This window comes from Aedes albopictus, chromosome 2, assembly GCF_035046485.1.
Source record: "Aedes albopictus strain Foshan chromosome 2, AalbF5, whole genome shotgun sequence".
NCBI lineage: Eukaryota > Metazoa > Arthropoda > Insecta > Diptera > Culicidae > Aedes > Aedes albopictus.
In genome coordinates, this window is record NC_085137.1 from 328954163 (window position 1) to 328978336 (window position 24174).

Genomic DNA, 24174 nt, shown 5'->3' on the forward strand with positions numbered 1-24174 from the left:
ATGAGGAATCACCGAAGAAATCACAGGAGAAATCGATGCAGGGGGAATCCCCGAAAGAATGCCGGTAGCAATCTTCGAACGATTTCCAGGTATAATTCTTGAAGGATTTTCAGCGGAATCTTCCGAGGGAATCTTTCCGGGTAGAGGGATCCCTGCAGGATTTCCAGGAGGAATCCCCGAAAGATTGTCAGGAGAAGTCCCTAAAAGAATTCCTGGAGGAATTTCAGATGGAAATGCTTGAGGAATTCTTGTAGAAACTTCATAAGAGATCCCACAATAATATCCTGGAGATATGCATGATTATATTCTAAGGAAATTCTCGAAGGAACTTTAACAAGATTTCCTGAAAGAACTCCTTTAGGAAATCTCTGATTTTACTCCTGGAGCATCCGTGAGTCCCCTGGAACCACCGGAAAAAAAAATCTCAGAAAGAATCTCAAGAGCTATACCTTGAATAACTCATGGATGAATTCCTAAATGAACTTCTCGAGGAATCCCCTATGGATATCCTAAAGGATTCTTAAAAGGAACTTTTATACTAATTTTTTGAGTGGATTTCTGTATGAATCCCTGAATAAACTTCTGGAGGAATCCTTGGATCCTCCTGTAAGATTCTCGGAAGGAACTCCTGGAGAGATTTCTGAACTTCTGGAGGAATCCCTGAAGAAATTCAGGAGGAACCTCTGACGAAACATCTGCATGAATTCCGGTAACTCCTAGAGGAATCTATGAAGGAACTCTTGGACTTATTTCTGTAAGAACTCCTGTATGAATTTCTAAAAGAACGTTATAAAATAGCTGTAGTTGAATTTTGTCAAGACTAGAAAAGCCATTTCAAAGCTAAATTCTATCGCAGTCGAATCCAAAAATCGTTAACTGCTGTGGGAGAAAACTCAATCCGTTCGATAACCATTGTTCGACAGAACAACACTGGACGAAAAAATCGGCAATAATTGAGTCCCTGAGAAAGATACCAAATGTAACCGAAACGTCGGACAAGATTAAATAGCTGTATTTGAAATTTGTCAAGACTGGAGAAGCCATTACAAAGTCAAATTAACTTCAGAAGGAATCCCTGCAGGAGGCATCTATGAATCCTCCTGAAAGAATCTCTGATGGGACTCCTGAAAGAATACCCGAGGGAACTCCTGTTGAAATAGCTTAGATAACCTCTGAAGGAATTCCTAATGAACTCCTGAAGGAACTCCTGAAGAGGTCACCGAAGGAACTTCTGGATCATTCCTTGTAAGAACTACTATACTGCATGAATCCTCGAAAATGGTCATGAATTAATCTATGGTGGAACTTCTGTAGGAATATATGAATTAACTCCTAGATAAATTCCTAACGATCTCCTGAAAGAATTTCTGAAAATTTTCCATGAGGCATTCCGAGAGGAATCCCTGAAGGAATTTCAGGAGGGATTGTTGAAAAAATTCCAGGAGAGATTTCCTAAAGGTACCCTTGATGGAACTCCTGGAGTGGCTTCTGAAGAACACATAACGCCAGGAGGAACCCGTTGTTGGAATTCTAGAGGAATTCCTGAGAGATCTCCAAGAGGATGTTCTGAAGAAACTCCCGGACTAATTCCTGAAGAAACTCCTGAATGAATTCCTGAAGGAATTTCAGAAAAAAAACCCCTGGAGAAACTCTCTGACTAATCTCTGAAGAACCTCCTATGGGAACCCCAGATGAATCTTCTGGATGAATCTCGGATGTATTTCTAGGAGACATCCCTGAATCCTCCTGAAAAAAATCTGAAGGTAGGGTCTTGTACCATTTGGGCAGGTGTACCTATTTTGGGAACTTGCCGCTATAACTAAGTCAATTTCAAACCGATTGATTTGAAATTTTGTATTGAGTTAGGCACGTACAGTATCTAACTCTGTACAAAAATTCAAATCAATCGGTTTGAAATTGACTTAGTTATAGCGGCAAGTGCCCAAAATAGGTACACCTGCCCAAATGGTACAATACCCTACTTCTGTCGAGATCTTCTGAAAAAAAAAATGCATGTTGAAACTCTTAGAGGCATCCCTGAATCTCTGAAGGAACTACTGGAGACATCTTTGAAGAAACTCCTGAAGAGATCTCTAAAGCAACTTCTGAAGAATTCTTTGATTGGAATTTTAGAGAAATCTTCGAAAGAAAATTAGTATTTTATCTCAACTTTATGTAAACAAAATTTTGTTCGTGCACTGATCAACGGCGTGAAATATGAAAATCGGCAGCGTGACAAACATCGGTGTATGGCGCGCCACCGATATCACGGTCGGCGTCGGCGTGGGGCACAAAGGGTCGGCGGCGGCGGCGTGGCACGGCGGCGCACAGGTCTAGCCGAGGGCTGAATGGTTGAGGGGGTTCTAAACATGCTCAACCGCGAACGGAGCCTGGGGTGCACCAGGGCGAACACCCCAGTAAGCAGCCCTAACTGCAGTACGGCGGGGCACTGGTGCAGCGGACATTTATTTCCCTAGCTACTCGTGGGACCAAAAATGAGTACAAATTCTACAAACAACCTTCAAGGTGACGACTGCCTCTCTCAGTCGTGTGAGAGCGAAGTGGAGAATACTCTGAGTCAGCTTGGCCTTACCGAAGACCAGCTACTCAGTAGTTCGCAGGAGAAGATGGAAATATCCTGCCCCTCAACGCCTACCTCCCGGAGCAGCACATGTTTCGACAAAGCTGATCTAGATCTACAACACCCCTCATCGACCGACTCCAACCTGCTGGACATGGAAGATAACGAAGATGATGGTATACGGATCGTCATCAACCCCCAAGAATCTTTAGCAAGTAGCAAAGGATCCGAAGATAACAAGGGTTCTACGGAAGCCAAGGGGGCTCCGAGTAAGAAATTCCCCACACTCACACGCTCGCAGAGGAAGCAACTTAGAACTCTCCGGGAGAAGGGAAAAGACCGGAATGAGGCCTTGTCCATAATCCTGAATAAGGAGAGCGAACCCACTTCCTCAAAACGCTCGAGAAACGAACTAGACAAATCCGCCACAGAGGACCCCAAACAAAAAAGGGTGAAGCACCATCTGGATCCGAGAGAGCGCGCCCAACAGTCCACAAACAGTGCGCCTCAGAAAAACGTGTCTGGACAACAAAACCCACCCATGAGGAAAACAGCTGGTATCAGCTGTGATACGGCCAAAAGCGTGAAGGTCGGGATAATACCCAAAGACTTTCCCACCGTCCAACTCACTACAGCGCAGCTAGACCTTCTACAAGAAGCACTCCTGCTCAGAGTAGTTCAACAACGAAACGAGCCAATAAAACCCAAATTCAACAACCTCATCTACAAGTCCGGTTACCTGGTTCTCATCTGTAAGGATCAAGAGACTGCTGAGTGGTTAAAGAGAATATCCCCATCCATGAAACCCTGGGAAGGTGCAGAGCTGATGGCAATGGACGAAGTGGCGATTCCACGTCCAGAGATGATCCGAGCATTCTTCCCACAAAGCTCCAGCTATGACGACGACCGAATAAAGGCTCTCATAGAAAGCCAAAATGACATCACAACAACTAATTGGCGTATTGTGAAACGATCCATTCTGAAAGACATTCATGTCGAATGGATCTTCACAGTAGAGGGTGCGTCGATGGAAAAGTTGAAGAAGTCCAAATACACCCTCAATTACCGATTTGGTGAAATCCAACTAAGGAAGATTACAAATCAACCGACTGCCGATACCGCCAATCCGACTGGAAGGCCGACCCAAGAGCAATCTGAGGAGGCCTCTGTTCGGGCAAGGTTCGGCTAACTGGAAGGCCGACCCAAGAGAAATCTGAGGAAGCCTCCGGTTCGGGCGAGGTTAGTAAATCTCACCCCAAAAGCACCATAAAGGCTAGTCAGTCCGCCTCTAAAGGAAAAGCTCGAAGCTTACATGCGACTTCCTGCTCTAGTGGTATTAAACCAAAGGTATCTAAACAGGGCAAAGGGAGTGCAAAAAGCGACAGTTTGACCACAGAGGCGAAACTGGCGGGCCAGGTCGCTACAGGGAAGAGAAACAACCCAAACTGTAACACCAAACGACACCCTGATGATCCGCAACATCCAAAGCCGGATAGTCGTCGTCCGGAAAGAAGCGGGAACCCCGGAAATGGCGACTAAACTTCTGCAAGTGAACCTCCACCATGCTGAGAGCGCCACGGGTGTGCTCTGTCGGAGGTTCACCAAAGAGAATCTAACCGTGGCCCTCATTCAAGAGCCATGGGTCAATAAATCCAGAATACAAGGTATTCCACAACACTCATGTAAGTTGGTATATGATGACAGCCAGCTTTCTCCTAGAGCGGCTATTTTATAACATAACAACTGTAAATACTTTCCAATTTCAGAATTCATAAAAAGGGACATCGTAGCTGTCAGGATGGAGGTACCTTCCGCTAGAGGGAGTAGAGAGATCTTGATGGTCTCGGCATACTTCCCAGGTGACGTGGACGAAATCCCTCCTCCAGAAATTGCTGCGCTCGTAGCCTACAGCCACCGACACAACATTCCCTTCGTCATAGGGTGTGACGCAAATGCACATCACACCGTATGGGGAAGTACAAATATAAACACCAGAGGTGAGTACCTGTTACAGTTTCTCTCTTCCAAGAACATTGACATTTGTAATGTTGGTGACAAGCCCACGTTTGAAAACCTCATTCGTCAGGAAGTTTTGGACTTGACTCTATGTAGTCGGTCTATCTCTGATAAAATAAAAAACTGGCATGTTTCTGAAGAAATATCAATGTCAGACCACAAACACATCATCTTCGAATGGGAAGGGGGTCTAACGATAGAAAAAACGTTTAAAGATCCTAAGAAAACTGATTGGGAATCCTACTCAGCTATCCTACAATCTGAAGAGTACATCATAGAAAGTCACATCAAGTCCATTACACAATTGGAAGATGCGTCCAAATCCATTAAAAACAAAATCCAACTAAATCAATTAGTTCGAGCAGAGACGTTCCATGGTGGAATAAAACTCTTGAGAAGCTTAGGAAAACTGCGCGTAGGGAATTCAATCGTGCCAAGTGAACCGGCGATTGGAGCCTATACAGAAAGGCCCTGACGAACTACAACAAAGAAATACGGTCAGCCAAACGGAAATCGTGGATTCTAATGTGTGAAAGCATAGAGAATACACCCGTAGTGGCCAGACTCCAAAAAACTCTTTCAAAAGACCACTCCAATGGTGTGGGTAGCCTCCGAAAGACGGATGGTTCGCTCACTGTAGAGCCTAGCGATACACTGAGCGAATTGTTAAAGATCCACTTCCCTGATTCAATCCCTGAGTCGAGCATCGGCGACCTAGACACTGGAATTGCTGTCTCAGATCCACAAGAGATCCAATCATGGGTTTCTGGATCTAAAAAAGACGAAAGAAGAAAGGTTGCTAAGGAAGCTTTCACTCGGGCCAGGGTTGAGAGGGCTGTGAGATCTTTCGAGCCATTTAAGTCTCCTGGCATGGATGGAATATTCCCAGCGTTGATCCAAAAAGAGGAGAAAACACTGGTTCCACCCTTGGTTGAGATTTTTAGGGCGAGTCTGATTTTGGGGCATATACCCAACGATTGGCGTCAAATCCGGGCTGTCTTCATTCCGAAGGCAGAAAAGAGAGATAAAATCAACCCCAAAGCATTCAGGCCGATAAGTTTATCCTCTGTAATGCTCAAAATTATGGAAAAGGTACTATGTGAGTACACAAATCACAAATTTATGAAAGTAATGCCTTTGTCAAAAAACCAATTCGCTTATCAAAGTGGTAAATCTACGATCTCGGCACTACATACGGTACAGTCATAGCACAATCATGGGTCACCCACAATTATGGGACAACTCCATTTGAATTGCATGGTCAACTGTCTGACTAATAATTGTGACAGAGTGACCCATAATTGTGCAATGACTGTAGTTCAAAAGATCGAAAAAACACTCAATGCAAAAGAAATTGCTCTTGTAGCATTTCTTGATATTGAGGGCGCATTCGATAACGCTTCTTATTCGTCTATAGGGTCAGCAATGTTGAGGAGAAAATTCGACCCATGCATTGTTACCTGGGCACATGCTATGCTTGCTAATCGAAAAATCTCCTCTGAGCTTAGCGGTTCATACATTACTGTTAAAGCAACAAGGGGGTGTCCGCAAGGCGGAGTGCTTTCTCCTTTGTTGTGGTCACTGGTGGAGAATGAGCTTCTAGACAGCTTAGAGAGAAGAGGCTTCGAAGTGGTTGGATTTGCTGATGACGTTGTCATTATTGTACGAGGCAAATTCGAAAGTGTTATCGTGGAAAGAATGCAATCTGCCCTAAATCACACTTTTTCCTGGTGTCATAAGGAACAACTAGGCATAAATCCTACAAAAACTTCCATTATCACTTTCACCAAACGGAGGAAGGTCCAACTGAAACCCCTTTTCAGTTGGACCATACACAACTAGTTTATTCAAGCGAAGTAAAATATCTAGGTGTCATACTCGACGCAAAACTGAATTGGAACTCTCATCTCCAATCAGTTGTGCAGAAAGGTCTCAATACACTTTGGGTTTGTTCAAAAACCCTGGGTAAAAGATGGGGCCTAAAACCAAGTATGATCATGTGGATATATAAAACCATTGTCCGTCCCAGGACTACTTACGCTTGCCTTGTCTGGTGGCCTAAAACTAATGAGGCTGTTGCAAGGGCGAAGCTCAACAAAATCCAACGCACCGCTTGCATAGCGATCACTGGTGCAGTTCGTAGTACACCCACTTTGGCCCTAGACGCAATGCTTCACCTGCCCCGGTTAGATCAATTCATAAAGCTGGAAGCGGAAAAAAGTGCTCTAAGGTTAAAGAGAACAAAAACACTGCTGTCGGGAGACCTTACGGGTCACCTCAGCGTATTAAATGAATTTGCCATACATCCCGCAATAGAAATTTGTAGTGACTGGATGGAAACGGTAGTCAATTATGACTTACCTTACGATGTGTTCATTCCTTCCCGCCAGGAGTGGGAAGGAGGTGGACCCAGCGTTCCAACAGGCTCTATAAATTTCTTCACAGATGGTTCGAAAATGAATAATCTGACAGGCTCCGGAATCTATGGCCCTAGAACAAAAATCTCTGTCCACTTAGGACAGTGGCCCACAGTATTTCAGGCGGAAATATATGCAATATTAGAATGCGTGTTATTATGCCTGAGGAGAAAGTATAGGTTTGCAAAAATATGTATTTTCTCTGACAGCCAAGCGGCACTTAAGTCGCTTAATAACTACACTTGTAACTCAAAGCTAGTGTGGGAATGCATTCTGGCTTTGAAAAACTTATCCATACGCAATCGAGTCTACCTATATTGGATCCCAGGACATACGGGTCTAGAGGGAAACGAGATTGCTGATGAGCTAGCCAGGAATGGATCTAATGAAAGGTTCATTGGCCCTGAGCCCTTCTGCGGGATCTCAGACTGCTCTGTAAAAATGGAACTGAACAAATATATGGTCAGTCAAATCACATCAAACTGAAATGCACTTCCCCATACGAGCCAATCCAAAAGGCTCGTAACTATAAACCCCAAGAAAGCCCAACAACTATTAGGTCTCAACAAAAGGGATCTCAACATCTACACCGGTCTAATAACTGGATACTGCCCCTGCAGATACCATCTACAAAAGATCGGAGCAATCCAAACCTCAAATTGCCGCTTCTGTGACGAGGAGAGGGAAACATCAGAACACATCCTCTGCTATTGCAGTGCACTCACTCAACGTAGGTTCAAAGTTCTCAGCAAGCCCTTTTTAGGGCCTGCTGACATATGGATCTTATCTCCCAAGGACGTGGTTGGCTTCATAAAGCTAGTCTCACCAGAATGGGGGAGTCACATACTGTAACTCAGGATCTCTATTCATCAATAATAGATGGTCTTGAGTTCAGTCGATACCAAGGTATCTCAGTGACAAATATGTTACTGAGATAACTTGCGTACCTCACAGCAAAAGGGTATATCACAATAGTTCTAAAATCTGGACGCAGTGATCTTCACCCGACAAACGAGAGAACCTGGTCAATTGCGCGCTAGGGTAAGTGTTCCAATGATTTTACTTGCCTTACCGATCAGGTTAAGGCCGGGGTGGCCTCTGCTGTACATAGTAGCCGTCTCCATCCCACTCGGTCCATGGCTGCTTGTCTCCAGTTCCGCACTCTGCGTATAGGGTCCGCAGATCATCCTCCACTTGGTCGACCCACCTAGCTCGCTGCGCACCACGTCTTCTTGTACCGGTCGGATGACTCTTGAGAACTATTTTAGTCGGGTTGCTATCCGACATCCTGATGATGTGACCCGCCCACCGCAGCCTCCCGATTTTCGCGGTATGGACGATGGTTGGTTCTCGAGGCAGCTAATGCAGCTCGTGGTTCATTCGCCTTCTCCAAGTTCCGTCATCCATCTGCACTCCGCCGTAGATGGTACGCAACACCTTCCGTTCGGAAACTTCAAGGGCGCGTTGGTTCTCTGCACGTAGGGTCCATGTTTCGTGCCCATAGAGGACGACCGGTCAATCAGCGTTTTGTAGATAGTTAACTTCGTGTTACGACGAACTTTATGCGATCGTAGAGTTCTGCGGAGTCCAAAGTAACCATGATTTCCTGCCACAATGCGCCTCTGAATTTCTCTGCTGGTGTCGTTGTCGGCGGTCATCAGTGAGCCCAAGTACACGAATTCTTCAACCGCCTCGATTTCATCACCGTCGATATAAATTCGGGGTGGCGGGCGCGGTGATTCCTCCCTGGAGCCCTTTGCCATCATGTACTTCGTCTTCGACACATTAATGACTAATCCGATTTGCCTGGCTTCACTCTTTAGTCAGATGTACGTTTCCGCCATCGTCTCAAATTTACGAGCAATAATATCAATATCATCAGCGAAACCAAGCAGCTGAATGGACTTCGTGAAAATCGTTCCACTCGTGTTTATCCCCGCTCTCCTAATTCCACCCTCTAAAGCAATGTTGAACAGCAAGCACGAAAGACCATCACCTTGCCATAACTCTCTGCGAGATTCGAAGGGACTCGAGAGTGTCTGTGATACTCGAACTACGCACATCACTTAATCCATCGTCGCTTTGATCAATCGTATCAGTTTATCCGGGAATCCGTATTCGTGCATAATCTGCCATAGTTGTTCTCGATCGATTGTATCATACGCCGATTTGAAATCGATGAACAAGTGATGTGTGGGCACGTTGTATTCGCGGCATTTCTGCAACACCTGGCGGATGGCGAACATCTGGTCCGTTGTTGCGCGTTCCATAAATCCAGCCTGATATTGCCCCACGAACTCTCTTACAATCGGTGATAGACGGCGGCATAAATGTTTGAGAGAGTATCTTGTAGGCAGCGCTCAGTAGTGTGATCGCGCGGTAGTTCCCGCAATTCAACTTGTCGCTCTTTTCGTAGATGGGACACACGATACCATTCATCGATTCTTCCGGTAATATTTCCTCCTCCCAAATCTTGGTAATGACCTAGTGTAGTGCTCTCACCAGTGCTTCTCCACCGTATTTTAGAAGCTCGCTTGGTAGTTGATCTGCTCCAGCGGCTTTGTTGTTTTTCAACCGGCCTACCTCCTCCTCCATCTCTTGGAGGTCAGGGGCCGGAAGTCTTTCGTCCTGTGCACATACTCCTAGATCTGCTACCACGCCACCTTCGGTACTTGAAACGTCGCCATTGAGGTGCTCATCGTAATGCTGCCGCCACTTCTCGACCAACCTAACCAACCCCCCCGTAACTTGACAGATGAGCTCAGTTTCGCGTACCTACTTGCAAATCGCAGATGTCGCTACTGTTCGTAAACAACGGGTCCATCCTTCACTGACGCAACAATTTTTGTCCATGCGAAAACATCTTTTTGTTTCGTGGTGAGTGGAAGCCAACAAGAGGCTAGCGTTTTGTATCAAAAGGACGTATTCAACAAAAGCGCAAAAACTAATTTTCATTAAATTGAAATCATTTTGATTTTTCTTTTTGTTGTTATAAGAAATGTAATAAAAGCACATGTTTAACGGTCTTGCATATTAATTTGTGACTGCGCATGCTAGACCAAACCGAAGATTAAACTAAAAAAACATCTGCAAATGATTATTTTTAACTACCATTTTGGCTTTGCCACCAGATATGTAACTGTAAAATGTTACCTAATTTATTACTTGCTGGTGCTTAATAACCGCACTAGAACGAAACATGAGTTTTATTATTATTTTTTGAAAGTCGACTATTCTGCCTTTACCCGTTTTATAGACATAATTTTCGCTCCTATTAAACAAATTCGTCAATCCGCACTTAGTTTGCATTTTTCTTCCACAAAAAAGCGGAAACAACAAATTAACGTTTCTGTTGAATGTTTTAATATATTTTGTTATTGTCGGTTTTCGTCCTTTTCAAAAGTAGCGCTTGCCGCTTTGAATCTGACAGTACCACCCGGACCAAAATTTTTAGGTACGCTGACGTTGTTCGGCAGCTGTCAAGAAGCTCCCGGGTTGAACCTAACGCTCGCTCGTGAGAATATTCCCGTGATTATCCCGGCACCTGTCGGCTTGTGGCACGAAGCGGTTCTGCTTCTCGTAGAACTTTCGTGTGTCCTTAGCGCGGTACAGCTCTTCCATCGCTGCGCGATCTCGTTCTTCCTGCTGGCGCTTCTTCATCCGGAAGACTGAGTTCTGCCTGTTCCGCGCCTGTCTGTAACGTGCCTCATTCGCTCTCGTACGGTGTGGAATTTTCGCCCATGCTGCATTCTTCTCGTTTTTTAACTGTTCACATTCGCCGTCGTACCAGTCGTTTCTGTGATTCGGGGTCGCGAAGCCTACACTGCAAATTTTGTTTGCTGGTATTCAGCGAACTTTGCTGATTTTTTTTGTGCTGATTTCATTCAGCAATACGAATTTACTGAGTATCAGCAATTATTTTTCAACTTGCTGAAGTATCCAGCAATTTTGACAGTCGATCAGCAACGTTGTGCTGAAATTCAGAAATTTTTTTTGCTGAAATTCAGCAATTTATTTTGCTGATTTTTTTTGTGCTTTGGTGTGTAGTGCTGTAGCCGAGGTACTGCCTATGGCGGATCGGATGTCCCTCCAGCCATCTTCAAGTGTAGCTGCGCCAAGCTGCTCTTCCGTTGGTAGGGCCACTGCTTACTGCTGCGCGTAGTCTTGAGCCACTTCTGTTACGCAGCTGCTCGATGATGAGCCGCCGCGTTCGACTTCGACGCGCGGTGATAACTGTCGAAAGTTTTGACCGCATGCATACAGCGACTAAATAGTGATCCGAATATATATTCGCACTGCGGTATGTGCGGACATTGATTATATATGGGAAGAATTTACCGTCGATTAGAACGTGGTCGATTTGGTTTGACAGGTTCCAAGGGGCCTCATTAGAGACATTTCTGGTTGAAGGTGACTTAAAATGAGTTGTCGGGGCGACATTTTGAAAATAAGTTGTCGGGGATCGGGTAGGTTAAGAGCAATACTGCTGGAGGTCTTGTCTGGGTTGATACCTCTATAGAACCGCTTCTGGGAACACTCGCTTAGGTTACTCATCAAGTAGGGAGTGAGCAACACAATTGTTATTGAAGACTTTGAAGAAATGCTCAGTGTGAACACTCAGTCAAAATTCATGAGAATCTATCTTTTCTACACGGCATGTGATATAAGCCTAAGTACCAGGTTATAATCCTCCTCGAGCACACTTCACCAATGACAGTTCCTCTGTTAAATACGATCTGTCGATCTGTCCATGAAACAAGCTGTTCAGGAAATACCAGATCAACATCGGTCTATATCGATTCTTCGCATTTTTAACGAAAAGTACCAAAATATCAGGGTTACGTACAAATGGCTGAATTACGAAAGGCTGAAATAACAAAGGCTGAAACACAAAAGGCTAAAACTACAAAAGGCTGAATGCATCAAAATGCTGTAATAACATAAGGCTAAAATTGTGATTCGACTAGTTTTCAAAAGCACCAGCCTAAAGATTAACCTCAACACTAACAACTCAAACAAATAGACATATCACTCCAATTGGGAATAATTACATACTTTCATTGATTTTATGATAAACATTTTAATTGATAATTTGCTAGTTGGTCGATTACCCAGCCGTGGCACTTGCATTGGTTTTGCTTGAGCTAGACAATCCAACCGTTCCCTAGTTCACAGCTGGCCAAACTAAGCCATTTCGGGGGAACATGCTTCAATTACTTTGTAATGAATCGGAAAGTTTTACGACTGGTCATAATGCTATGGATTATTGAACGCCCACATTACTAATACAGTATTTTTCAAAGATGGGAAAATCTGTGATGATATTGTTAGTAGCCGTAATGTCAACAATCTCCAAAACAACATGACTCGAAAGAATAGCTCATGTTTAAAGAAGGAAAAACTAACAACATGAACATTGAGTATCTTCGTGACTGTTATACGATATGCTTAAGCTAAGAAGCAGGCTTGATCTCAGTTCGGGCATTACTCCAAGTGAAGGAAGAAGTGCTTATAACTTATATATGCATTTTCGTATTTTCAGACTTTTCAATTTTCAGCTTTTTGTAATTTTAGCCTTATGTTACACTTTCTTTATTTCAGCCTTTCGTATTCAGCCTTTTGTGCATTCAGCCTTTGAAGTTCAGCCTTATGTTACCATTACAAATGTCAATTCCTGTAAGAGATTCTACACTGATGGGTCTCGCATAAAAGGATTCACTGGTTTCGGTGTCTTCAATGAAAATTTCACCGCCTTCCGCAAACTTCAGGAACCTTGTTCGGTTTACCATTTGTTGCGAAAATCTTACGTTAGACGGCCCTAGTTACAAATTTGCAATAGCTTGCAAATGAATAGTAGTTTTAAAAATGTGTTCACTAAACTGTAACTTTTTTCCCTTTGGACACATTATAGTCGAGTCAAATGGCATTCAAATATGTACCAATATATTTGTCATAAATGAAGCCTAGATTTACAAAACACCGAATGCAACAAAATCCATGAAGCGATCTGGAGATTGAGAGACACAACCGATTAGAAGACTACAACCGCGAATTAAGTATTATGGTGGCAAATTGTTGTCTCACTTCTTAAATTTGAAATTGATGCCAAATAAATAAATGCACTGTGAATATGATTTTTTTAAAATACAAATCAAACTTTAAGACAGCTACGAATAACAATGTTTTGAATTTGTCAAGCGTACCCGATATTATCTGCTTTTAGTTTACAAGTATTATTAACTATAATCTTATTCCCAGCAATTGCAAAACATTGTTTTCAACAGCAGATAATCCTGAACAAACCGATAACATACATATACCAGAAGTTGGTGATTCAGTTTTTTATTTGCTTCAAGCGCCATTGCATTCTTACTGTTTTTGTTCGTTCTAATTAAAGGATCCACAGATTCGAAAGCACAAATAAAAATGTTAAGAAACATGTGTTCACTTACAAGATGTTTCCGTTTCGCTTGGTTAGAGCGAATGTGAGGGAACACGCGTGAAATTCAACTCTTTTTCAAACTTCTCCGTCGTCGTCGCCCGAGGGCAGAGAGTTCGTTTCTACATGAGACGGCGTTGATCCGTTTCAAGTTCCGAGAAATTTATATAAAAAATGGTATCCAAAAGTATGCCTGCATAGGAGCAGAGGCACGGTTTCAGCTTGCGGCTGAAGCTGACGAAAAATCATATTAATTAAAATATTTTTGATATTTTTTAAAACGCTCATAACGGATAATGAAACTAAATGAAATGATGCTCGTAGATTTTTTTGTTCCTCGCCCTATTTATACTGGGATCTGAACTCGAGTTGCACGAGTATAATTACGAAAATATTTTAACGATACTCGAGTATGATAAAGTGGGTGACAATTTATGTGGTTTAGAGAAATGTATAACGCACAATAAATCAACGACAGAAACAGCTTCATTATGTTGCAATTAACGCTATTAAGACGGGGACCCGTTTCCGATGGGCTGTGGATTTTCAGATTGACTCCTTTTGCGATTAATTGAATAAAGATCTTGTGCTTTGATTTGCTTTAATTGAAATCCTTACCCGAGCAGAAGGGAATAGCAACAGCATAATAAAATGTGTTATTTTGGAAAAATAACTGAGTAACGGAAAGAGTTATTTTCATGTTATTTACATAACATATCCTGTTATAAACTTGTCTGTCATAAGCGGCAAAATAACAAATATTATAACAAAAAAATGTTCCTGGAAGACCTGTTTAATAACATACTTTGTTAGTTTCAATAACAACTTAATAACAGCGAATTTTAAAAATATTTCAATAACAAATTTTGATATGAATACGTTATTGATAACAATCTGAAAACAAAATTTCCTTTTTTTCTGTTGCGGATAGGAATTCCTCCAAAGTCCCATATGCATTGAATGGGATACGCAACAATAGAATCTATTAATGAATGTTTCATTCAAAATTGGGACGCTATAGTTGTCGCAAGCGAATTCTTATCGAAAACAGAGAGAAACAAGAATTCTCGTTTATTTTCCAAACAACTTATGATGATAAACTACCGTCGTTTTGAAACTCTTTATTAGGTGGTTCATTGTATAAGATTAATTTACATTATTACCTCATTGATTGACACATTTATCCTAGTTAATCTAAGTGGGCTCGATGCAGTGAAATCAATAAAAATAAAATGTCTAAAAATAATCATTGGAGTTCTTGATGACTTATTTTTTTACATTTTTGTCGAAAATGTGTTGTTTGTCGTTGAATTCCACCAGTTGATCTAAAATGTTTCATAAAATGGCTAACACTCTATTACACTCTCTATTTTCGTATTCATACCTAACTAAAACTGGGACAAAAAACAGGTATACTTTTAAAAGTGCTTATAAAACAAAAGGCTGATAAGTTGGCACTGTAACGTAATGTCAGTAAGAAGAGGAACTGATGACAAAATAATATTATCTCTTACATTTCCTCACGGAATGCTGTGAACAACGAAAATCGCGAAAGGTGTAGTTTTAATTGCAAAGCTAGTTATGTTGTAATACTAATGATCAAATATTTGTACTAGTCTCATTGACACAATAATAACTGGACTTGTGCTACAACAAAACATGTTATTGAAATGTAATTTAAAGAAAATATACCAAGAGCACGATCATAACAAAATAAGATTGCCCAACAGAACATGTTATGGAACGGTGATGACTTAATAAGTTAATAATAACAAACCGAGATATAAAAACAGGTTTTGTGATTCCGTTGTTATCATTTTGATATTTTCCTCTGCTCGGGTAAGCTTTGTTTTTATCTTCCATATAATCCTCGTATTGATCAAGCGCCAGCTATTTCATAGTTCTAATTAGGCACATGTCGCCTGATTTATTATAGGGATGTTTTCCGCACATTTGAACGGAATCTTTTTCTGTTGACTAGGTGAAATGATGCTCATTAAAACGAAATTAAGATAATTACTGTTGAATAAATGGAGCTTAATTCGAAAAACCGCGAGATCAACCTAGGAGTGATGAGTGATGACGTTATTCTTAGAATAAACAGGCGTACCGAACCACGAACCAGGGGTGGTGATGATCCGCATCGGTTAGTGAAGAGCTGAAAGACTTGGATACTAACCTATTTTGTGCGATGCCAAGACGATGTCAGTTCGATGTGAAATGTTAATTTAGTTCCCGACAGTGACAGGTCGTGATTTATTGCTCAGCAGAAAGCCAGTCTGCAGTTCAGTCGATAATGAAATATTAATTCTTTTTAATTGCAACTATCAATCAATATGCAATTCGGGTGTTCTAGTGGAAATGATGAGTTTGGCAGTTTTTCAACCTTTTATCACAGGTGGAAAATAGAGTTATGGATTGGCATACTTTAGCGCAAAATCATGCACTGGCACGGGGTGGTGCATCTTCGAAAAATGGATCACAAAGTTTTCATTCGTCCATCTGGTTGAAGTGACTGTGCAGGAATACCTGGCACAGGTTTTACGGGCGTTCTTGAAAGACTAATGCGATAATTGGCGGGGCATCATGTTACTGTGTATCGTTCTCAAACTCCTCTGCAAAGTGATCCTTAACCGGATACAGGAGAAGATTGACACAACTCTCCGACGGTAGCAAGCAGGATTCCGTGCCAAACGATCCTGTGTGGACCATATTGTCACGCTCCGTATCATCCTGGAGCAAATCAATGAATTCCAAGAGTCTCTCTACCTGGTGTTCTTTGATTACGAAAAAGCTTCCGACCGTCTCAATCACGGAAACATGTGGGAAGCCCTCAGGCGCAAGGGTCTCCCTGAGCAAATCATCGGCCTCATTGAAGCACAGTACAGAGCATTTTCGTGCAGAGTACTGTACAACGGTATTTTGTCCGGTCCCATCCGGGTCGTTGCTGGAGTGAGGCAAGGATGTATCCTATCACCGCTACTGTTCCTCATCGAGATCCTAGTAGATGCGATTGACCGTGACCCAAATCGTGGCTTCCTTGGGAAATCCATTACCGTGGAGCACCACTGGCTGACGACGTTGCTCTCCTAGCTTAACGGCGCTCTGATATGCAGAGCAAGCTCGATGATCTTGTCAATCGCTCCTCAGCGGCAAGTCTTACCATCAACGTCCACAAGACCAAATCCTTGGATGTAAACACGGTAAACTCTTCCAGCTTTACGGTAGCTGGGTAATCAGTGTAGAATGTTGAAAGATTCCAATATCTTGGTAGCCAAATGGCGGCCGATGGCGGCACCAAGATCGACATAGGTGCACGGATCAAGAAGGCGAGGGCTGCTTTTGCGAGTTTAAGAAATGTATGGAAAAACAACCAGATCAGTCTACGCACCAAAATCTGAATTTTCAACTCGAACGTGAAATCTGTACTGCTATACGCCGGTGAAACCTGGTGTGTATCAGTAAAGAACTGCGGTATATAATTCGTGCATGTCGGTTTCACAATTGGATCTCCAACGTGGAGCACCATCGTCGATGACATTAAAAGTCGATAGCGACAGAAATTCGGGAGCGAAAGTGGAGGTGGGTCGGCCACACTCTACGTAGGGGCGGAAGCGAAATCTACAAGCAAGCGTTAGACTGGAACCCAGCAAGACATCGCAGCAGAGGCAGACCCAGAGGCTCATGGCGGCGCAGCCTCAATAATGAAATCAAGCAAGTCGACAGAAATTTGACCTGGCCACAGGTCAAAGCGATGGCTGGCAATCGACCAGGATGGAAATCTTTCAATTCGGCCCTCTGTACCACCGTGGGTGCCCAGCACTAAAAATAAGTAGTAAGTTGAAAGACTAACCATTTTCAACCAAAATATATCGTGTGGCGATTCAATGTCTCCATTATTGAGACATTTAACCGGTGGCTACTTCATCTCCGTTACATTTTGATGGCCAATTAGTCTTGTTGAGGTTTTTAGAATCGTCATAAAACCTAACACATTTTATTTTGGTTCTATGATGGTTCTAAGAGCCAGTATATTTGACTAAATAAAATGAATTTTCTGTAACAGTTACTCATTGGCGTAAATAGGGGGTGGCCAGGGGGGGGCCTGGCCACCTCCAGAAAAATCCATTTTGACATGGCCTTGGCCCTCCCCTAGAGCTATGACCTAGTTACGCTTATGCAGCTACTCCAGAACATTTGGCACATGTTCCCTCTATGTATCTTACGTCTGATCCTCTTTGAAGAAACTTTTCGTTTTCAAGCATGCTTCGCGATTTAGACCATTTTGGCCAACATTATTTTTGTGACATTTCTGATTTAAAATAAGTGTAGCAATATTGATAGCCATATTTTTAAAATTTTCATTTATGATTTCGCCCTAAAAATCTTAATTATTTGTAAAAGTTTTCAAAAATTTAACTAAAATTTTATTGTGAGCGCTTGTGCAGTTGCACATTTTACAGCTGACTAAACATACAAATAGATGTTAATTGGTGATCTCGTTCCATGTTATTATTGTTGTGCATAAAATAATACAACTTCAAGATATAGCTCAAATAAAAAAAATATAGTTCGTCTACTTCGTGTAGTGATCAAAAATGAGTCCCAGATCCCTTTCCACCAACGAATACCCTTCCCATGTTGGTTGTGGACATTATTAGTAACAACAATCATCACTCGTCAAATTCCTTTCTCTTGTAAGGACTTGGCCGGCGTCTGTCAAACTAACAGTTGCAAAACACAAACAAGCATGCATGCCAAATTGTTCCTCGATAATGGTAAATACAAATTGTGCTGTGCACATTAGTGTTCAAATTATTCATTTCTTTTATCTATCTTTAAATCTTTAAATAAAAATGGAATGGTGTTTGTATGCCATGAATAGGCTCTGTGACAGGCCAACGGATTTGTAACTTTATTTGATATTTGTAACTTTATTTCCGGCATTCCGGCATTCGGCATTCCGGAATGCCGGAAATAAAGTTACAATTTGAATGCCGGACAACAACCCTGCAAAGTTGGTGTTTGCTAACCATCTGGTTGGTACAAGAAGGCGTGGAGCGCAGAGAGCACGATGGGCGGACCAGGTGGAGCGTGATCTGGCGAGTGTTGGGCGTGACCGACGTTGGAGAGCTGCAGCTGCAAATCGAGTATTATGGCGGCAAATTGTTGATTCAGTATTATCATGAATTTGATGTTAACTAAATAAATGAATGAACTTTATTTCCGTGGCATTTCTCTACCGACCTTAATGTAAAAACACAGTAGGCAAGCAGTACGACGTTTGCCGGGACAGCTTGTTTAGTATAGAGCACTGCCATTGGTGTAGCTAGCTTTTTCTTTTTTCTCGCTCACTCTCCTAAACAAACGCGAGAAAGAGGGGGCACAGGCCTCCTCTTGCATCTTGCTCATTCTCGTGCTTGTTTACGAGATTGAGTGAGAAAAAACGAAAAAGCTAGGTACGCCAATGAGCACTGCATTGTTTTGATTTTGTATGGCATTTTGACGTTTCTTGGCCTTGTTGTTTACAAAATTTCTGTGAAAGTGACAGAGAAGTAGAGAATTTCATGCAGTGCCCTATAACATCAAATTCAAGATAAATAACACTGAATCAACAATATTTCTCCTTAATACATACACGGTTTGTGGCTGTCAGTCTCCAACCTTGGTCACGCCCAACGCTCGTCAGATATCATTCCACCTGATCTGCCCACTTGACACGTTGCTCCCCAGGCTCCCCAGGTCTTCTTATACTGCATCATCTTTTGCGAACACTAGTTTGCAGGGTGGTTGTTAGCCTGGTATACGGTTTATATGGAAAAATATAAAAAATTGAAAAACTTCAACTCCTGTATACTTTTTGAGCTCCATTTTGGTCCCATATCAACTGTGCAAAATTTCAGATCGATCGAAGAAACTATATTTTAGCGCCCGCCATTCTTAGTTTTTCATACGATTTACTATGGGGAAAATTTACTTCTTCAAAGAAAAATCACTTGCGGTCACCCATTGATCCCTAAAAATAAGTCGTTGAATGATTTCTGTAGATAACTTCACTAGGAATCAGACCACCGAAGACCGCAAAGCGATGCGACATTCGTGGAAAAAGTTATTAAGCCTTACCCGATCGATAAAATGACGAGATTTTATTATTTATTGTTATTCCTTACGTGTTAAACAGCGTGGGCATGTCATTCGGTTTTCAGTCAATAACTTTTTCCACATGCCTTAGATCGCTTTGCGGTCTTCAGAGGGTTTGTTCCTCGTAAAATCCAATAGAAATCATTCATCGATACATTTTTAGAGGTTAAGGGGCAACCTGTGGTGATTTTTCTTTAAAAAAGTGATTTTCCCCATAGTAAATCGTATGAAAATTTAAAACAGCTGGCGCTAAAATATAGTTTCTCCGATCGAGCTGAAATTTTGCACAGTTGATATGGGGCCAAAATGGAACTCAAAAAGTGTACAGGAGTAAAATGTCTTTTGGTGTCCCACACTAGTGGTTGTCCGGCATTCTCACAACATGCCTTGCACATGGTCCACTGCACGAATTCGTGCTGGCCTGCTTTCTCCCACAGGAAATTTGACGTTTGAGCGGTGCCGACACCGCTCAAACGTCAAATTTCGTGTGGGAGTAAGCAGGCCAGCACAAATTCGTGCAGTGGACCATGTGCAAGGCATGTTGTGAGAATGCCGGACAACCACTAGTGTGGGACATCGTATCGTTCCAGATTTTGACACCTTCCATGCTAGGTTCACCGTAGAGTGCAGCGAGCTCGTCGTTCGTCCCTTGCATGCTAAGAACCCGACACTTAAGCATTGTGATTAGTTACAGTTGCAATTTGACATACATAGTTACAATTTTTACAGTGCAATTTTTACTGTGGTCCTTACAGACTGGATACATATATGCAATTTTTACTACATCGTGAGCTTAGAATTAGGGGAGCGGACCTGGTGTGATGGTTAGAATACTTGACTATCACGCCGAGGACCTGGGATCGAATCCCACTCCCGACAAACTCGCAAAATGTGAGTTCTTAATTCGGAAGGGAAGTAAAGCGTGGGTCCCGAGATGAACTAGCCTAGAACTAAAAATCAATTGTACCGACTTTTTGAACCCTCTACGCAGAATACCCTCTTCAAATGATTGTAATCAGTTTCATATCTTTTAATTCCGCCCTATTTTGCTTATCCTTTGACAGATACGCGTATTTCGACTACCACTTGTAATCTTCCTCAGTGTAATAGGGTAAATAGGGCGGAATTAAAAGGTAATACAGATAAAAAAGCTTAGAATTCAATCTAGTATTTATGTTAAGCTTGTACTTTTGACAATGTGTCTCATCGTCATTACCATACGAAATTCAATTAAGAAAACCTGATTTTTATAAAGTCTTCTTAACTTTATTGCCACGAACTACATATCTTTTCGTATTCCTGAAAAAAAGTGTATCATTCCTTAGCGCAACAAATTCGGTCCGGAAAGTAGGCGTGTCCAAATACCGGTCTGTTTGTTTGGCCTGTCACACGCTGCCGTGATGGTGCTGATCTAGGATGTGCTGATGACTTGACTCTCACTTGTGTTGAATGTAATTAGCCGCAAGCCGATGGGACAATTTTTCACTTTCACGCTTCTCGCCGTCTCCTCGTTTCCTTTTGACCGGCTCTACACTATATCATCAGGCAAGTGTGTAGCACGGGGCGACCCCAGAGCAACAGTTTTCATACCTCTGACGATCAATCGGCTCATTTTCCTCTCAGGCAGGCGCGACTTTGTCACTGGTAAGCACATGTGTGTTTGACTTTTAGGAGAATGTTTGTTTTGCTCAACTGCCAACCAAAACGATAAATTCATCTCAAATAAAGTACGTTTCGTTGGCGTCGGGCAGCAATTAAGCGTACCGTCATTATAAGGCGGGGATGGTGTAAATGAAGTTATTAGAGTTGAATCCTTTCGGTGCACCCATGAACGTAGGAAATGTGACAATATATATATATTTTAAATGCATATGATATTCTTCATAATTATACATGCCACATGTTCGAATATTATTGCTTTGTCCCAATTTCGACTCTGAAATCATATTTCAACTGAATAATAGATATGTTCTGTTGGTAGCTTTGGGAATGCTGAATACGATATTGTCACCTAATCTGTCTTTCTGGCATTACGTCTCAACTGGGACATAACCTAATTCTCAGCCTGTGAACTATGGACATTTCTACAGTGCATTAGTATATTATGTATGTGACAGGAACGATGACACTCTATGGTCTACGCCAAAGGAATTCAAGAAAATTTCGATTATGAAAATATTCTTGACCAGTCGAAAACCGAACCAGTTTCCCACAGCACGATTATTTTTATTAAGGTTTTTGAGGGAATGAAGTCACATTGTTCCACGAGCTGAACTTTGATGGTATGAAAATTGCAAGGCCTTGCTGAATACCCGCGTGTTTCGAAAAAATAATTATCATTTTAGTAATTTTATTTGTTTAGTGTTACATTACACCACTGATTCAATGAATTGCTGTCATGTGGAAGTAGCTCTGTAACGTCAGTCACGCCTAATATGCTCACCTGATCACGCTCCATCTGGCCCAATTAACGTGGTTAACTGAACCGGAAATAACAGGCCGCATCTTTCGGGAGAAAAAAACACCACCAAGAAGGAACAAAATGCTAGGAAATGGAAGCGCTGTGCCGTTCTCAAGAAACACGGAAGCTCATCACATCCCTTAACGGCTTTGTGTCGCGAGCCGAAATGAGCGAGGATAAGGATGGAACCCTTATAACGGACGGACGTGAGGTAATTGAAAGGTAGATGCATGACTTCAATGCTCACCCGAATAGCGAAGAGAATGTAGGCATAGCAAATTAAGGCAACAGAGGAAACGACTACATCTATGCAAGAAATGACGGTAATACTCATCCAGCTTTTTACGCTAACGCGAGGGGTGATTCGAATATGACGTTTCTTGCCGACAACCGAATTTCAGTTCAATGCCATCCTAGTAGACTGTTTGAGAGTTTGTTGATTGAAGTGTCAACAATTTTCACTGGATTTATTTTGCACCAACAACCAGCCGCAGCGTATTTTGAAACTATATATTCCTATTTATACTTCAATTAATCTAGAGTTTAGTTCTTTTTAGGTAAACTGTGACCAGGTGTAACGCATTTAATTGGCAGTTCGATAGTTCAAGATGGCTAAATTGGGGAAAACATTTACGCACTCACTCGATTCCAGCGTTTTCGGCGACGCAGTTGAAAATTTTTTTTGCAAAGAACAATTCCAATTTTGGCAACATCCTACGCCTGGATATGACCTGGATGCAGTTTTTAGATCTGAAAAACATGTTTTCATTAAAAGGAACTGAACGACAAATATTTCTAGTTAACAAATTAATAAGTTTTATTGACTTGAGCAAGACTATATTATTGTTATACAAATATTGATAAAGGGCTTCTAATTCCTACTATCCGTAGCCATTCGCATTACTTTTGGTTTACATATTTAGATCAAGATTTGGATGAGATTCTGCTGTATACGAGATCATAAAAGGAAAAACATTAGTTTAAGCTCTTTTGCACTGGACACCGCCAAAAGGAAAGTGTAGAGTCTGACAACACCAGCCCTGTAAGTTGGTGTCATTCCCCTCAGCGGATTGTCTGGGCTTTTGACAGGAGTGGAGTGAGAGCGAAGGGGTGAAAGGGGGATGAAGAGGAAGGGACGGGGAAACGAGAGATGGAATAGAACTGCGTCGCGGTCGCATCGCGGATATTACTGAGGAGTGGAAAAGTAATAAATATCGAGTGTTATATCGGAAACTATATCGGTGTTCTTTATTGCCAAAGTATCCTGAAGCGTCCCTCACAGAAAGTGCTTCATAGCGTGGGCAAGATTGAATCGTCAAGAGTGTCAGGAGGGTATATTCCAGTCAATATGCGTTAAATTCTTTTGCAGCTGACCTAACAAGAATAAAATAATATGATAATTTGTCCTGCAGCATAAATAGAAACACCATTTCAAACAATCACTGTTGGTTCCAAACAAATGCCGTGAAAATTTTTGACACTTCAATCAACAAACTCTCAAACAGTCTACTAGGATAGGATTGAACTGAAATTCGGTTGTCGGCAAGAAACGTCATATTCGAATCACCCCTCGCGTTAGCGTAAAAAGCTGGTATCCTCATAAAGCAACAAACAAAGCGGCCGATAAGGATGGTATCGCCGCCTCTTCGACCTCGCCCTCGTTTGGTAATGGTAAAGCTGTTTTGAGGTTCTGCGGTTCTCAGACGACATTCGGTTGCTTCAGTCGCTCTAGATTGTGCAGTGGCGGTCATTGGTAGGGATATAGAACCAGCGATATCGATATTATTTTGCTCATGTATGAGCTTCTATCTGTAAATGTTTTTCATGTTTGTTTTGCAATATTTTTCACCTAACTTTTGAAATGGGCATAAAAAACTAATTTTCTTATTCAGAAAAACAATAGCTCGAAAACGGTTTGTTGAATTCAGGCTTGGCATTGATCACCGTTGGAAATCACTTTCACGTAACTAGAATTAGTTTTACGCGTTCACAGTCGTCTTGTATGGCGTTGCTCGGGAGCGCTTCGCGCTACGAACGTCATTCGAGCGTTTTAGTAACCATAGGAAAAGCTCATGAAGTTTTTCAAACAACGAACTTCATTGGTTACTGAATTGATGGT